This window comes from Petaurus breviceps, unplaced genomic scaffold, assembly GCF_028583685.1.
Source record: "Petaurus breviceps papuanus isolate PSGF00001 unplaced genomic scaffold, PetGlider_PUasm1.0 229, whole genome shotgun sequence".
NCBI classification, from domain to species: Eukaryota; Metazoa; Chordata; class Mammalia; order Diprotodontia; family Petauridae; genus Petaurus; species Petaurus breviceps.
The window spans coordinates 37,031,320-37,049,852 of NW_027185903.1; positions in this window are offsets into that span (position 1 = coordinate 37,031,320).

The following is an 18,533-nucleotide window of genomic DNA, read 5'->3' on the forward strand; positions in this document are numbered from 1 at the left end:
AAAAGAGCACCAGCCCTGGAGTCAGGAGTCAAATCCGGCCTCAGGCATTTAACACTTACTAACTGTGTGACCTTGGGCAAGTCACTTAACCCCAGTTGCCCTCCCCTCTCCCTTCCAAAAAGAAAAAAAAAGAATGGATTCCTTCCTTACCTCTAGCTCTCAGAATATCTAGTTTCCTTCAAGACTTACTTTAAGTATCACCTTCTGTGAAACCGTTTTGGATTCCCTACCCTACCTACTCTTGTTTCCCCTTTTCCCAACTCTATATATTTTGTGCATATTTGCATAAACTTATACATGCACATGTTGTCTCCCTCAGCTGTCCTATAAGTTTTCTGAAGGCAGGGAAAGTCTTCATTTCTGTCTTCGTATCTCCAGTGCCTACCTTAGTGCCCAATATGTAGTAGGCACACATTTATAAAGGCTTGTGGAATGACCGATTGGTTGCCTGACTCCAAGCACACTGTGTATCATCGGTGTGAAATGACATTCAAAGAAATTAGTACTATCTTAGGCTACTTTAAGAAAAGTGTGTAGAGAATAAGAGAGGTGGTGGTCCCACTATACATGGTCAGACCATATCTGGCCTACTTTGTTCTCTTCTGGGTGCCAGAAGGAAGTAGATAAGCTGAACCATACCACAAAGAGGATAATCAGGATGGTAAAAAGAATGGAGACCAAATCATCCATCATTTAAAGGAACAGGAATCAGTGGAAGGAAAAGGAATCAGTTAAAGGAAGAGGGAATGTTTGGCCTAGAGACATGAATTTTAAGGGAGGACAAGATGGCTGCCTTCAAGTATTTGAAGGGCATTGACGTGGAGGTGAGATTAGATTTGTTCTACCAGAGTGTAAAATTGTGACCAGTGGTTAGAAATTGCAGAAGGGCAGATTTAGGCTCCATATTTATTACAAGCAGTTATCCAAAAGTGGAATGAGTTGTCTTAGGCAGTAGCAATCCTTAATCACTAGAAGTCTTCAAACTTCTACTGGATTTCCTGTTATCATGTTATATGGAATTTTTGGTGAGGAAAGGTTGGACTAGGGGACACAATGGATAGAGCAGGGCCTGGAGTCAGGAGGACTCGCCTTCCTGAGTTCAGATTTGGCCTCAAACAGTTACTAGCTGTGTGACCCTGGGCAAGTCACTTAATCCTGTTTGCCTGAGTTTGCTTATCTGTAAAATGAGCTGGCAAAGGAAATGACAAACCACTCTAGTATCTCTGCCAAGAAAACCTCAAATGAGGTCACAAAGAGTTGGACACAACTGAAATGACTGAATGACTAAAGATTATCTTGAGAATGTAAGGCATGAGGTAAAAATCTACCTTAACTTGAAAAAAAATGTCTTTTCTTTCTGATAAAATGAATTTACCTCCCCATGCCTGGGTAATCAGTTTGTTGAAAAGTATAATAGTGGAATGAAATGATTCATTTTCAAGAAGCTGGAAAATATGTTACTGTTCTCCTATAAACAAGACACTTAATATCTGGAAATGTACAAATCTTGGGGTTGCTTTTAGTTGGAGATCCATTGGTTCAAAGTAGTCCTGCCCAGGAAGCAAGAAAGGATGAGTGTGAGGTCTTGCAGGATGAACTGAAGGGAGTTATTAGGGAAGAAAATTCATTTTCTAAGGCATCTTCCTCTACCCCTACAGCTGAAATTATAAATTTCAACATAAGCTATGAGGCAATTGTTCTGAAGGGTAGGGTCTGATTGTGGTTGAAGGTCATCCAAAATAGCAGATTTAAGAAAGATAATACACAAGAAGACTGCAAAGTCCAAAGTGTTTAAAAACAGAGCCATTATCACAGTCAGTGACAAGAAAGAATACACCCACACCCAGCACTGGCATCACTATTCTAGTAAAACAGCTGCAGCATGAACACAGAAACAATACAGAAGACGCTTGCGGCTGAGATCCCACCCTATCTATTGTTTCCTTTTCTGGTGTTTCTAAGTCATCTCAACTTGGAATTATCCCATCTTCAACTAACAACTTTTCCGGGCCTGCTGAAGGATGGGGGAAGGGGAGCTTCAGGTCAGAGCAGAGCCTGTCTATGGCAAGTTGAACAAACCAATTCAGAACATTTTGCAGGTTGCTTCTTTCCCCTTTCAAAAAGTGGATTGTCATATTCAAGCGCTTCAAACTATGCATTGAATCTCTTCTCCATTGACTATGGTTGTTGTTACTAGATGGCACAGTGAATAGAGCACTGGGCCTGGAGTCAGGAAGACATCTTCCTGAGTTCAAATCTAGCCTCAGACACTTCCTAGCTGTGTGACCCTGGTCACTCAATCTTGTTTACCTCAGTTTGCTCATCTGTATAATGAGCTAGAAAAGGAAATGGCAGACCACTCCAATATCTTTGCCAAGAAAATCCCAAATAGGGTCATGAAGAGTTGGACACAACTGAAATGACTGAACAACAAAAACTCCTCAGAGTGGATGTAAAATCTTTTAAGGAATAGCTTTATTCTTTGAATCTGTATTTCTTGTTCCTATTAAAGTACCTGCCACATAGCTGGCATTTGAAAAATTCCCATTGATTAATGAATTCTCTATATCATAAGCATTCCCTGAAAGATTAAGAGAATGATTCAAAAGGAGGGGTACAGGGCAGAGCCAAGATGGCGGAGTAGAAGCAGCACCTTCCCGCAGCTCCAGCTCCCACTTTCCCCAATCCATGTAAAAAGGGGACTCTAAACGAACTTTGGAGCTGCAGAACCCACAAAATGACACAGAGCAGCTAACCTCCCACTGTGGACAGCCTGGTAGGCCAGCAGGAATCAGCCAGCACAGCCCTCTGGGAGTCTAGCCCAGCCCCACCCCAAGGCTTTAGCCCCAGAGCAGGCCTGACCAGCTGCCTGCCAGAGGGACTCCGATAAGCAGAAGCTGTGGCTGTTTCCAGATTTATCAACACATAGATGCTAAGGACAAAGTGAGAGGTCAGTGCAGTCTGGACTTTGGGACCAGTAAGTGGGAATGAGTGGCTTTTACCCCCCGGGTGAGAAGCTGCTGAGACACCAGCACAGCCAGCCAGTGCCACGTGGCAGCTTCAGCTCCTGGCCTGCAGAGTGTAGGGGGACCAAGCACCAGTCTGAGGGGTAATTGCTCTTGCTTTAACCTGCTTGGATCTGGATTTCAGTCTAGGGTGGAGGTCTTGGGGTGTGTGCCCAGCTTGCCAGAGCATGTGGAGACCTCAGAGAGGGCACCCATCTAATACCTCTGGCAGCTGAGAAAACCCCAGCATTTGGGACAAAAGCTCCCCTGTATGGTGACAGAGTCCTATTGTGGCAAAAAGCCCAAAAGTCAAGTAATTGAGTGGCAAAATGAACAGGAAAAGGAAACAAAGCAGACAGAAGATTCCAACATTAGACTCCTATTTTGGGGACAAAAAGGAGCAAAGCATGGAACAGGGGGAAGACTGTGAAGTCAGAACTCCTGCACCAAAAGCTTCAAAGGAAAATACAAGCTGGTAACAGGCCATAGAGGACCTTAAGAAGCAGATAAGAGAAGTGGAGGAAAAATTGGGAAGAGAAATGAGAACAATGCTAGAAAATTAGGAAATGAGAGTCAACAGCCTGACTGAGGAAAATAATACCTTAAAAAACAGACTGACTCAAATGGCAAAGGAGGCTCAAAAAGGAAATGAGAAGAATGCCTTAAAAAGCCAAATTTTCCAGATGGAAAAAGAATCTCCAAAGCTCAATGAGGAGAATCATTGCTTCAGAATTAGATTGGAGCAAATGGAAGCTAATGACTTTATGAGAAATCAAGATGCTGGTAAACAGATTCAAACAAATGAAAGAATAGAAGGCAATGTGAAATATCTCATGGGAAAAACCACTGACCTGGAAAATGGATCCAGGAGAGATCATTTAAAAATTATTGGACTACCTGAAAGCCATGACCAAAGTAAGAACCTAGAAATCATCCTCCAGGAACTTCTCAAAGAAAAGTGCCCTGATGTTTTAGTACCAGATGGCAAAATAGAAGTTGAAAGAATCCACCGATCACCTCCTGAAAAAGATCCCAAAAAGAAAACTCCTAGCAATATTATAGCCAGGTTCCAGAATTCCCAGATTAAGGAGAGAATATTACAAGCAGCCAGGAAGAAACAATTTGAATATCGTGGAAACACAATCAGGGAAACCCAGGATCTGGCAGCTTCTACACTGAGGGTCAAACGGCTTGGAATATGATATTCTGGAGGGCAAAGGAGCTGGGATTAAAACCAAGAGTCACCTACCCAGCAAAACTCAGTATCATGTTTCAGGGGAATATATAGTCATTCATTGGAATAGAGGACTTTTAAGCATTCTTGCTGAAAAAAACAGAGTGAGTTGAATAGAAAATTTGACATTCAGATACAAGAAGCAAAGAAGCATGAGAAGGTAAACAGGGAAAAGAAATCATAAGGAACTTATCAAAGTTGAAGTATTAACATTCCTACATGGAAAAACAATAACTGTAACTTATGAAACTTTTCTCAGTAGTTGAAGGAAATATATATATATATATATATATATATATATATATATATATATGTCTATATATGAGGGTATATGGGCATATGAATACATATGTGAATGTATGTATATATGTTTACAGGTATACATAGATAGAGGGCACAGGACCAACTTAACAGGAAGGGATGATACTTAAAAGGTGAAATGAAGAGGTGAGAAGAATATAATGAGAGGAGATGGGGAGAGACAGATTGGGGTAAACTCTCTCATACAGAAGAGGTAAGGGAAAATGGTTACAATGGAGGGGAAGAATAGGAAGGCAAAAGGGAATGGTTAAACTTATTCCCATTGAATTTGGTTTGAGGAGGGAGTAAAATAAACACTAAATAGGGTATCTCACCCTCCAGGAGAGTAGGGGAGGAAGGGGATGAGAGGGGGATGATGGAAGGGAGGGCAGGCTGGGGGGGGAGGGAAGTTGGAAGCACCCACTTTTGAAAAGGGATGGGATCAAAGTAGAGAACAGAACAAGTGGGAGGTGGGATGGGAGGGAGGGAAATATTAGTAAGTCTTTTACAATATATCTACTATGTTATTGTTTTGCATTAGCCACACATGCACAACCTATACTGAACTGCTTATCTTCCCAGTAAGGGTGGGTCACAAGGAAGGAAGAGAATGAATCTGGAATTCAAATTTTAAAAGCAAATATTCAAATATATATGTATATATATATATATATATATATATATGTGTGTGTGTGTGTGTGTGTGTGTATATATATATACTATTATTAATACCATCTTACATGTATTTGGGAAATAAAATATACAGGCACTGAGGCATAGAGACCCACTGGATAAGTCAAAAGTGGTATGGGAGAAAATATGGGAGAGAGCAGATTGGAGGAGGGGATATCCTGTGGGATTGCTATTTTGAGGCAGTGGGTAGCGGAAAAACAGGGAGAAAATTTGTAACTCAAAATCTGGTGGAAACGTATGATGTAAATCAGAAGTTAATAAAGCATTAAAAAAAAAGAAAGAAAGAAAGGAGGGGTGCCCAATTGCTGGTATCTGACTAAATCAAATAACTATTGGTCAATACATGTTGAAAGGAGATTTCATATAAAATGGAAGCTAAAGCAGATATAGAAGAATGTCAACAAGATAATTTCAAGAGACATCCCTCGTCTTAAATCATAAAATTCTTGTTATTTGCTTCTATGGAGGAATTGTATTTTAAGAGATGCTTTCTTTGTGTTTGCCTTTAAGACAATTACATTCTTTACTGAGTACAAGATAGCTGTCTTTATGTATTTGAAGGGCATCGATAATGGAGGAGAGATTAGATTTGTTCTACAGTAGTGTAAAATTGTGACCAGTGGTTAAAAATTGCAGAAGGGCAGATTTAGGCTCCATATGAGGGATAATTTTATTACAGGCAACTATCCAAAAAAATTGAATGAATTATCTCAGGCAGTAGCAATCCTCAATCACTAGAAGTCTTCAAACTTCTACTGGATTTCCAGCTATCATGTTAAATGGAATTTTTGGTGAGAGAAAGGTTGGGACCTCTGCTATCACTCAGTTATAGTCCTTTATGCAATTTATATGGCTGATTTTGAGACTAACATTAGAAGAAATAGTTCCTTTCCCTTCCTCAGGGTAATAAAATTTTAATGTTCTGTTCTGGTCAATCTCACCACTCTAAGGCAGTGATAGATCTAACTTTTCCTTTAAAGAACTATTCTTTATTCTATTTCCCCCAAAGCATGTTTTTGTTTAATATTTTTATGTGTTTCACTTTATATCACCTTTTATGAATGTACTCTTCCTCCTCTATCCAGAAAACCATCCTTTGGGGATGGGGGGAAGGAAACAAAAATAATATATTTTTAAAAAGAGACTTTCAATAAAACTCCAATACACTGATGGAGACTGACTGTCATATTTTAAACCAGTACTTCTGGAGACTTGAAAAGAAAGGACTTGTATTTGTTCTGTAAAACTTCCATGTTTTAAACAAGATATTTTTTCTTTGTTATGGTCAACATTCTACCAAGGTGTTATGATAATATCACACCTCACGTCAAAGATGTATTCATGGCCAACAGTCATGCTATGTAATGAGACACTACATTTTTTTTTAAAAAAGCATATTAGGGGTGGCCAGTTAGCACAGTGAGTAAGAGCACCAGCCCCAGATTCAGGATGACCTGGGATCGAATCCGGGCTCAGATACTTAGCACTACACCCAGAAATAACTGGCCGTGTAACCTTAAGCAAGTTACTTAACCCCAGTTGCTTTAAAAAAAAAGCATATTAACCAAAAATGCATATTTGACAGTAAGGTGAATAAAATCCTAAAGGAAAAAAATGAAATTTAGCATGATTCATCTTCTCCCATGCATAACGTGTTTCAATGGGATTGGCATACACATAGTCATTAGTGCTAGGGCCCCCACTATGCTCAATAGTCTTCGGTCACCTAGTCATTACAAGTATTGGGGACGATTTTTAATCCAGGAAATGCATGGTATTTGCTTCTGTGTCTACAGTAGCAAGATACTAGATGGGCCTACTAAGCAATCAGGACCATGGATAGAGATGACTGCCAATCAATCCAATACAATGCTCACATTGCTGTTACCCTTTCTGAATCTTTTTCCAGGGGTATAGCTTATTGAATCTCTGGATCAGGTCACACACACACTCTTGTCATTTCCATTCCTTACTATATCAGTATTCCTTGTCAATTAAAAGTCTCTGTGCAAAAAAATATCATGTCAGTAAGTGATTTAATTTTGTTGGACAAATTGGCAGCAAAACACAACTAAGTGATATGTATATTTCTGAAGTAGCAATGATTTCACTCCTCACCCCTATGGAAGCTTAAACCCATCAGCTCCCACTGCAAGGTTAAAGAAACAAAAGTTCATATGTTTTATTTAAAGTTCTTGACTATTCACAGACATGGAGTGGAAAGAAGTTGAGACTCTCACAACTGTCTACACCCGATGGAGACTATAATTCTTCCCTTTGACTCCAATGACTACACAAACCTTGCCTGCTACCGCATTGGCCCTCTGAATTGTTCATTCATCAGCTTGGCTGGACAGGAACTCCTTTGAACCATTGGTGTATGCCGAGGTCCAGTTCACTTCATGCTGCTCACAGCTGCTGCCTACTGCTACTAGTGAAGTGGAAAGCTTCTCTGTCCACAGTTACTGACCAAAGCAGAGAGAAATACATTTCTTGCTGAAGCCATAAAGAGTCTGCATCTCAGTTTCCTTCTCACCTTCACTTTTAAAGTCAGTCCATCCAATATCTGTATTCCTTGCCCAAGCTGCTAGTAAATCAATCACCTTCAGGTCCCAATTTTTTTATGGCCTAAAGTTTTCTGGGAGATGTAGTTCATGAAGAAAAATCCACACATCCTCAGATACATAACTATTATATTAGCTAATGCAACAAATAGACCCAATTTCTGGTCTTTGAAAAGTATTCTTTTTATGTAGTATTTCCTTCTGATAGTGAAAAAAAATATATAGTTTTCTCTTGTGCCTTATAGTATTTATTGATGGAAATATGATTAGAAATATACTTGAAACAGCTGTATCACTCTATGTTATAAAGTTTAACTACAGGTGATGGGGTGATTTTGAAATTGTTGTAAACCTAGAATTTGAGGGTGAACTCTCAAATGTAATTTTTTTAATCCTACCTAGAATCTAAAATGAATCATTTAAAGTAAATCACTCTACTATGAGATAGACAAGTTAAAAATAAATGTTGATTTCCGATATGAGGCTGAAAAGTCACAATAAATAGATTTTATGTGTCCTTTTAGTGCCCTCCAGCATATTGCTGATGGTCTCCATTTGAGTATATATTATCCAGTGAAAATGTTTGTTTTCTCCTTCCTTCCTTCTTCCTTCCCTCCCTCCTTTTTTCTTCTTTTCTTCCTTTCCTCCCTCCTTCCTTTTTTATTTCCTTCCTTTCTTTCTTTCCTACCTTCTTTCCTTCTTTTGTTCCTTCTTTCGTTTCCTTGCTTCCTTCCTGCCTTCCTTCCCACAAAGCAAATTTTTATTTCCCATGTCATCTAATCAATGAAACTCAATTTGATTAGAGTTTACTCTCAAGTATTATTGCTTTGAAATACATTGCTTTCCCTCAATCAATTTACAAGCATTTAGTAGTCACTGACTGTATCCTTTGCTCTAGGCACTGGGAATTCAAAGACAAAAATGAAACCTACTCTGGTCTTAAAGAGCTTACATTCTAACAAGGGAGACAACATGCAAACATGTAGGTATATAAAAACACATACAAAATAGATAAAGCTAACCTTGGGGGAAAGACATTAGCAGCGAGCTGATTCATAAAGAAAACCAAGTATTACAAGAAACAGAGGTAAAGAGGGTATGCATTGCAGGCAAGAGGAGCAGCCTTTGCCAAGGCACAAAGATGGGAGATAAGAGTGTAGGGTGTGACAGGCAGCAAGAAAGTCAGTTTGGCAACATGGTGTATCAAGTAGAAGGAAAGAAGGGAGAAAAGAAAGAAACAGGAAACAAGCATGTAATAAGCACTGCTATGTGTCAGGCACTGTGCTAAGCCCTTTACAAAATAATATTGACTTTTTACAACAATCCTGAAAGGTAGGTGCTATCCTCATTTTACAGTTGAGGAAACTGAGACAGACAAAAGTTGTGACTTGCTCGGGATCATGCAGCTATGAAGTGTATCAGAAGCCAGAACTGAACTGAGGTCTTCCTGATTCCAGACCCAGCCCTCTATCCACTGTGCCACCAGGTGTGCAGGGAATAATGTATGATGAGGCTGGAAAGGAAGGATAGGTTAGGTTGTGAATAGCTTCAAGTACCAAACAGGAATTTATATTTGAGTCTAGAAATAATAGGGAACCACTGGATTTTAAAGTGTAGGGTGGTGATATGGTCAGATACACAATTTAGAAAAATCACTTTGATGGCTGGAGAATGAATTGCAATGGAGAGAAGTTAAAGTAGAAGAGGCCAATTAGAAAGCTATCCCAACGGTATATAGGAAAGGTGATGAGGTTCTGAAGTAGAGTGGTGGCCGCTTGAGTGAATCAGTGAGTAATGTGATCTTTTTTATAGATACTTCCAAGGGAAGCTTCTCAGAAAGGTAAGAGTTATTCCTTGATGGGGAGGAAATAACAGGTGCTTTTGGTGTTCTAACACTAAAGGCTTCTGTGAATACCTTTTAATATTTCTTTTTACTTTTTCCCTCAATCACATTTTAAAAAGGTTGATACTCAGGCTTTCTTTCTCATGTTTTGATTTCCAGGTTATGTCCTTCCCTGCCTCCCTCACTCTTCCCTGAGATGGTAAGCAATCTGATATAGGTTATATATGTACAATCATGTAAAACATATTTCTGTATTAGTCATTTTGTGGAAGAAAACTTGAAGCAAAAAAAAATGAAAGAAAGGAAAAAATGAAAAAATAGTATGCTTTGGTCTGTATTCAGATGCCAGCAGTTCTTTCTCTGAAGGCAGATAGCATTTTTTTTTATCAAGAGTCCTTTGAAATTGCCTTGGATCATTGTATTGCCAAGAATAGCTAAATCATACACTGTTATTCATCATACAATATTGTTGTTACTGTATACAGTGTTCCTCTGGTTCTGCTCACTTTACTCTGTATCAGTTCATGTAAGCTTTTTCCATGAAATCATCCTGCCTGTCATTTTTATAGCACAATAATATCCCATTACAATCACATATCACCACTTGTCCACCATTTCCCAAATGATGGACATCTCCTCAATTTACAATTCTTGGTTACCACAAAAAGAGCTACTATAAATATTTTTGTGTGAATAGGTCCTTTTCTCATTTTTTATCTTTTTGGGACACAGATCTAGTAGTGGAATTGCTAGATCAAAGGGTATGTACAATTTGATAACCCTTTGGGCATAATTCCAAATTGTCCTCCAGGTAGGTTGAATCAGTTCACAACTCCACCAAAAGTTCATTAGTGTACAAGTTTTCCCACTTCCCCTCCAACATTTATCATTTTCCTTTTCTATTGTATTAGCCAGTCTGATAGGTGTAGATGGTATCTCAGAGTTGTTTTGATTTGCATTTCTCTAATCAATAGTGATTTAGAATATTTTTATATGACTATAGAGAGCTTTGGTTTTTTTCTTCTGAAAATTGCCTGTTCATTTCCTTTGGCAATTTGTCAATTGGGTAATAAGTCCTTATAAATTTGACTCAGTTCTCTCTATATAGTAGAGATTGGGTCTTTATCAGAGATGTTTGCTGTTTTTTTCTCAGTTTTCTGTTTTCCTTATAATTTTGGTTACATTGGTTTTGTTCATGCAAAACCTTTTCAATTTGATATAAGCAAAATCATACATTTTACATTTTGTAATACTCTCCATTTCTTGTTCAGTCTTAAATTCTTCTCTTCTCCATACATCTGACAGGTAAACTATTCCACTCTCCCCTAATTTGCTATTGGTATCACCCTTTATGCCTAATGGTTAAGAAATTTTTTTCAGTGATCATGCATTTATTTTATCTTCCACTCCCCCACCAATGGAAAAAAGAATGAAACAAAAGAAAATTCTTATAACAGATAGGCATAATCAAGCAAAACCAATTTCCATATTGGCTATGTCCAAAAATGTGTCTCATTCTGCATTTTAGTCCATAACTTCTCTGTCAGGAGGTAGGCAACATTCTTTATCAATGGCCCTCTGGAATCACAATTGATCATTGAGGTGACCAACATTGTTAAGTCTTTCAAAATTGTCCTATCATTTCCAATATTCAATACTTTCTGACCATCCAATTTCCTTCTGACCATTATTTTATACCTGGCTCAATCTCTTGTCTACGATAATTCATCCTCTCCATCTTTTGAAGAACCAGTTACAATTGCAAAGGCAAGCTATTGAGTCCAGATGAAGCAGAAGAGAAAACTGGAAATCCCATTGGAACCAAATCATGAAAACAGAGTTGGTGTTGGGTTTTCTCTGCCACTATACAAAGATTCAGGAAACTTCCTCTTAGGCAAGATGTACCACTTGGATTCTCAGTCTTTGTACTCTATACCTTCCTCATCCTCAAAAGGAGAAAATTGAAAAGAATCATAAATAATAAACAATACATAATCTGTTCACACAGTCTTGGTTGTAACAATAACTTGCAATGACATTTGTGTCAACACGTATTCACTGTTCCTTAGAAACACAAAAGGCAGCAAACAAAAATAAAGTTAGAAAACTGAGACCTCATTCTCCATAGCTATAAATAATTCTTTGTTTTCTATTTCATAGTAAGAACTACATTAAATACAGACAGATCAGCTAGATTCATCCCACTAGGGCCAGATGAATATAAAATGTTTTCCTTTAAATCAAATCAACTCACTCTAGAAATATGGTTTGCTTGCTTTCCAGAAACGATGACCTTAAGACATTTGCCCTGGGGAGTCATCCATTAGCAGAGACATTTTGCTATATATTTTAGTTTACTTTCTGCTCTTATGAGTATTGGAGATTGGGTTCTTCTCTCCCTCACCTAAAAGGAGAGGATTTACTGCCTGCAATAGAGGGTCCACTGCTCATTCAGCCAACAGAGTTTCACTTGCCTTGACTTATTGAACCTGCAAAGGTCCCCTTCCTCCCACACCACTGGGCTTTCAAATGGAAAATTCCAGGGCATGAAAACTTCAGCCTCCAGACAAACAACCAGTCAACCATACTTTCCTGGGCATAAGGACCCTGGCACCAGGCCAGTCACTCTTTTTAAGTGATAGGGCTTTTTGTTAGACTTTTTTTTAAGTTCACTCTTCGGCCAGCTCCTTTTTTATAGTTATTATTTTTCTCCAAGGCCAGGTCTCCACCCTCACATTTTCTGTGGAATGTGTTAATAATTTGCTCCAGGCACCTGAAAGGCATTTTGATATAAGAAGAACAAACATATCACAGGAGGCTCCAAGTTCTTAGTTTCCCCACCTGGGCAGAGTTTCGGGGCTATAGATAAAAGGAAATGGACATTCCTGATTCCATATCATTTCTCCCTTGTTTTGTCCCCACTTTGTCCCTCTCTGTCTTCCCTTGCCCTCCTAGCCCAGGACTATACCAGGATTTAGGACACAGTCCTTCACACAGTTGGCACTCAGTAAAGGCTGTTGACTGAACAACTGACCAACAGCTTGGGAGGATGTGGTCAGGGTATCTAGATTCTGATGGCTTTTTTTTTCTTTTGCTTTTTGGAGAGCAATTGGGGTTAAGTGACTTGCCCAAGGTCACACAGGTAGTTTTTGTGTTTAGTGTCTGAGACTGGATTTGAACTCAGGTCCTCCTGACTCCAGGGCCGGTGCTCTATTAACTGTGCCATGTAGCCATCCCTCTGATGGCTTTTCTTATTTTTCCAGTGTCCTTTTTGTGATCTATGGAATTTTCCACATTCTACATATCAAAAGGGCAAAACAAATGCTTGTTCTCACTGACAGCAAATTTGCCCTTTTCTCCAGTACTTTGAAAGTCATATGGTTCATAGGAGGAAGCTTAAGTTTCCTGAGGATGCTCAAGGAAGAAATGGTGGCTATTTTGCTTTGTTTAGTTTGGTTGCAACAACAGCGCCATTCAAGTTTTGTAGGATACCATCTAGGTACTAATGATTCAGTGGTCTTGGTTGCTTGAAAAATTTTAGTTTTTAGGACTCATAGCCTACAGAGGTTCCCATTACATTAGAAAAAAAATTTTTTGTCTTCATTAATTTGTTTGTTTACTTTTAGCTTACAAGATTCAGTCCCACAATCCCTTGAGTTTCTAATTTTCTCCCCCTCCCTCTTCTCCCACCCCCATGGCAGCATGCAATCAAGTATAAGATCTGCAAATACTTTCACATTAGACTTTAGTCAGGTTATAAAGAAGGATTGTATCAGATGGAATGAACAATGGGGAAGAGGAAACAAAACCAAACAAGAAAAAGAAAAAGAGCAGGCAGTTTGCTTCAATCTGCATTCAAACTCTGTTCTTTCTAGATCTTTCTCTGAATGTGTCTAGACATCTCTCTCCATCATGAGTCTTTTGGAGTTGTCTTGTAACCCTGCATTGCTGAGAAGAATCCAGTATATCAAAGTTGGTTGTCACACACACATTATGTCTGTAATTGTGTACAAATTTCTCCTGGTTCTGCTCTTCTCACTCAGCATCAGTTTGTATAAGCCTCTCCAGGTAAATAGGAAGTCCATCTGCTCCTCACTTCTTATAGCACAATAGTATTCCATTACATTCATATGCCACAACTTGTTTAGCCATGTATCAGCAATAACATATTCACAATGCCTATGGAAATTACAGATATGCTGATATAATTATCCATCACAAAATACATCATGCTTGCCATATGGGGGAATAAGCTAGAAAATTTATTAAGATACCAAAAGACTGAGTCCCAAAACCAGAAAGTGAAAGCCATCAGAGTAGTTATGAAATTGGCACAGGTAGATAAAGTAGAAAGCACCCACATTCTCAAGCCTTTAAAACAGAACAGGCTACCTCAGGCAAAGGTCCTCCTCTCCCCACTCACAGCAACCACCCAGCATCCCAGAAGAGTGCTCCCAACAGCTCCGGCCCCTGGCAGTCCTCAGCAGGAGTCCTTAGCAGAAATTCTGGCTGACTCAAAAAGGGCTTCGCGCTGCCGCCGCCGCCACCACTGCCTCTGCTGCTGCCACCGCCATCGCCGCCACTGCTAGCCACCACAGAAACTCTAGCTTGGCTTCTGCTTCCTCTTGCTCCTCCCCTTCCTGCTATGTCAGCAAGTCCAATGGGGCATGGAAGATCTTTAAATCCCATAACCCTTACAAGCCATTCCCCAATTGATGGGCATCCCCTTAATTTCCAATTCTTTGCCACCACAAAAAGAGCTGCTATAAATATTTTTGTACATATGGGTCTTCCTATATGTATAAAATGATCTCTTCGGGGGAGGCCAGGTAGCACAGTGAGTAACAGCACCGGCTCCAGTGTTGAGAAGACCTGGAGATCAAATCCCGAGCTCAGACACTTAACACCCACCCAGAAACACCTGGCCGTGTAACCTTGAGCAAGTTAACCCCAATTGCTTAGGGGCTCCCAGGTGGCTCAGCGAGTAAGAGCACCGACTCCAGTGTCGGGATGACCTGGATGAAATCCGGGCTCAGATACTCAGCACCACACCCACAAATAACTGGCCGTGTAACCTTGAGCAAGTTACTTAACCCCGGTTGCTTAAAAAAAAAAATTATCTCTTTGGAATACAACCCTAGGAGTGGTATTGTTGGGTCAAAGGGTATGCACTTATTTATAGCCCTTTGGGCATAGTTCTAGATTGCTCTCCAGAATGGTTGAATCAGTTCACAACTCCACCAACAATGCATTAGTGTTCCTTTTTTGTCCACATCCTCTCCAGCATTTGTCATTTTCCTGTTTTGTCATTTTAGCCAATCTGACTGGTGAGATGTGGTACCTCAGAGTTGTTTTAATTTGCATTTCTCTAAACAATAATGCTTTAGAGCATTTTTTCTATGCTTATAGATATCTTTAATTTCTTCCTATAACAACTGCCTGTTCATATCCTTTGACCATTTATCAACTGGGGACTTGTATTCTTATAGATTTGACTCAATTCTCTGTATATTTTAGAAATAAGGCCTGTATCAGAGACATTGGTTATAAAAATTCTTTCTCAATTTTCTACTTCCCTCTTAATCTTGATTATATTTGCTTTGTTTTTACAGAAACTTTTCAATTTAACGTCATCAGAATTATCCATTTTGCATTTTATAATGCTCTCTAATTCTTGTTTGGTCATAAAGTCTTCCCCTCTCCATAAATCTGACAGGTTTATTTCTATTCCTTGCTTTCCCAGATTGCTTACAGTATCAGCCTTTTTACTTAGATCATGCACCCATTTAGACTTGATTTTGGTAGACAGTGTTAGATAATGGTCTATGCCCAGTTTCTGTCATACTATATTCCTTTTTTGCTAAATAGTGAGTTCTTATCTGCAAAACTGGGGTCTTTGGGTTTATCAAACATTACCCAGACTCTATGTTTCTTGAACCTTTTTAAACATCACACCAACAAACATGGATGAGTGCCTTGGGAGCTATGGATTTCTCCTTGTACCCTACGTCCACTGAAGGTCTTCACATAAAGACCAAATTACAGCATATGGAGTATAATCTTGAGAGAATTCAGGTTCAGTTTTGGGATACATTGAATGGCTTCCCAGGTCTATTTGAATGCTGAGTCTCTGTGATGAGAGAAGGTCTCATAAAAGTAATATCTGATTAAGCAAAGAGGTTATTTCAGACAATAAATACAAATTAATGTAGAATTTCCCCCCCAACTAATACTAAAAGTTATATAAAGCAGAGATTTAAAAGAAGACAACAATCTCATTATAAGGGGGGGAAAAACTAAAGGTTGTAAATGTGTAACTAGAAACTCAGCCCTGGAAAAGTCTGGGCATTTTCCTAGTTATATTTTAAGAGATCTTTCTAATTGACCTAATTCAAGTTGTGTGTACATGTTTGGCCTAAGTTAGATAGTTCTGGTTGATGGTGTTAGCACACTGAAATCTCTTTGTTCCCTTTGAATAGATTTGGGTCTTAGTATCAAAGCCAGTAATTAAAAATTATTTAATCATCCTTTTCCTTCTCAGGAAGGAATCTTCAAACAGTACAGTAACTTTCTATTAATGAAGACAGTGCCTTACCATGACATACTTTGCAGAAACTTCATAATCAAAGGGAGAAATAATATAGAAGGTGTAGACATGCATTCCAGGACTTCACATAAGGGAGTGGGATATGATATGAAAATCATTAAATGCTAACTAAAATGTTGTCAGATGTGCCAGGAATGATAAGGTATGCTTCTGGCAGTCTTGTGGCAGAACAAAGGGGAGGGGAGGAGATGGATGAAGGTTAGAGGAAGATCCCACATGTTCCTGGGACAAGGAAAGGGAGTGGGTGAAGGAAAGGTCAGAAGGGAGGGAACCTGCCAGCAGTCATACCAGTAGGAAATAAGGAGGGGTAAGGTCTGGGGTCTAAAAGAAGCCAGTTCCTCCATCCTCAGCAGCAACAAGACTAAGGCCTCTTGCAGCCTTGATCAATTTCCTCAGGAAAATAGGGGTCTATCTGGGAGAGGGAGACCCAAGATCAATTCCTCTATCCAATCTCTTGTCAAATCTTGCTTCTAGCTGCACATCTCTCTTATTATATATCCTTCTTTCCACTCACACTACCACCATTCCAATTCAGGCCCTCATCATCCCTGTCCTAGACTATTGTACTAGCCTCTGTGTTCCTTACCTTGCCTCAAACATTTTCTCCTTGATACCAAATGCTAAAGTTATTTTCCAAAAATACAGTCTGACCATGTCACCTCAATGAATTCTAGTAACTGCCAACTAACTACCTCTAGGATCTGTCAGTCAGTCAACAAGCTCCTATGAAATGATTACCATGTGCCAAGAAGTGTTCTAAGCACTGTGTATACAAAGAAAGGCAAAAATACAGACCCACCCCCCTCAAGAAGATAACATCCTAGTGGGGGAGACAACACGGAATGACTTTATACATACAAGATGTGCGCAGTGCAAATGGAAGGCAATCTTGGGAGGAAGACACTCGATCTTAGAGGGAAAAACAGTGTAAAAGGACTGGAAAGGTTGGAAGTAGCCAACCTATAAAGGACTTTAAGTAGCAAACAGAGCATCTTATATTTCATCCTGGAAATAAAGATCTCGGAAGCATCTGTATAAAGATCAAATATAAAATCCCCTGTTTGGCATTTAAAGTCTTTCACAATCTGCCCTTTTCCTGTGTTTCCATCCAATCTTTTATTCACTTTTTTCCCTCCACTCTTTACTGTCAATCTTCAGTTTCTTTAATATTATTGTCCAATCTCCCATCTCTGTGTATTTGTCCTGTCTGTGCCCCACTCCTGGAATGCCCTCCTTTCTGACTGTTAGCTTCTCTGGCACAAATCTCAGCTTTCTCAGGAGGTCTTTCCTAGTCCTTCCTGAAACAAAAGGACCTCCCATTTATACTGCCTTCTAGGAGCTTAAAATTATTCATTTGAGCCTATGTAAAGTTCTATAACCTAAGGTAATCCAATTCCCTGCATTTGTAATCAGCCTGAAAAAAAAATTGCAGGCATTTCTGCAGGGAGCAACAATACAGTTCTTTCCTCTTCAGTTACTACCTTTTACTTTGGGGGACTGGGGTTATGGTCCAAAATGCCATCATCACTCTAAGAACAACAGCACAGTTTTGGGTTTTTTTAGAAGCGACAACAATTCCCCATATTTCAAGCCACTTTTCCACAATCTGTTTTAGGAAGATGACAATTTTTCTTAAGTTTATTCAATTCCTAGGCTAAGAGGTTCATCTTGATCACTGGACTTTCAGTTATTCCTTCCCTTGAGATGTCTGAAACAGGTCTCCTATGGTATGCAAGGGACATAGGGGAAACCTGCATAGATATACTAGCTGAGCAGTGAAAGGAATCTCTGAACTTCAGCCCTTGTTAACAGAATGAGGCTAAAAACTTGGTTAAGTGTAATATGCCCAGCTAAGATGCATGTCAGTCCTTCTGGGAAAGAAGCCTTCTCCCAGATTCATATTGACCAAAGTCCTTGTCATGGTCCATTTGTAGCTTTTAAAGCTTGGGGCCACATTTGTTTATAGAAAGACAATTGTTTCACATATATTCTGCTGCCTATTCTGTGATTTTATTTCATTTTTTTCCTGAACGCTTGTATATCTAGGATCTTGGGATTTCCTTTTGACTTTTTGGTTGGGTAAAGGGGGTAAACAGCTTTATGCAGCACATACAGCCTGGTCTGAGAAGTAGGTGCTGATCCCTGACAAGTTTTTCTGAATTTCTATATGTACTAGGGAATAGAGAGGGAATGTTACATAATGGATAAAAATATGGATTCAGAATCAGGAAGATCTGAGTTCGAGTCCCATCTCTGACACATGCTAACCCTGTGACCCCATACAAAT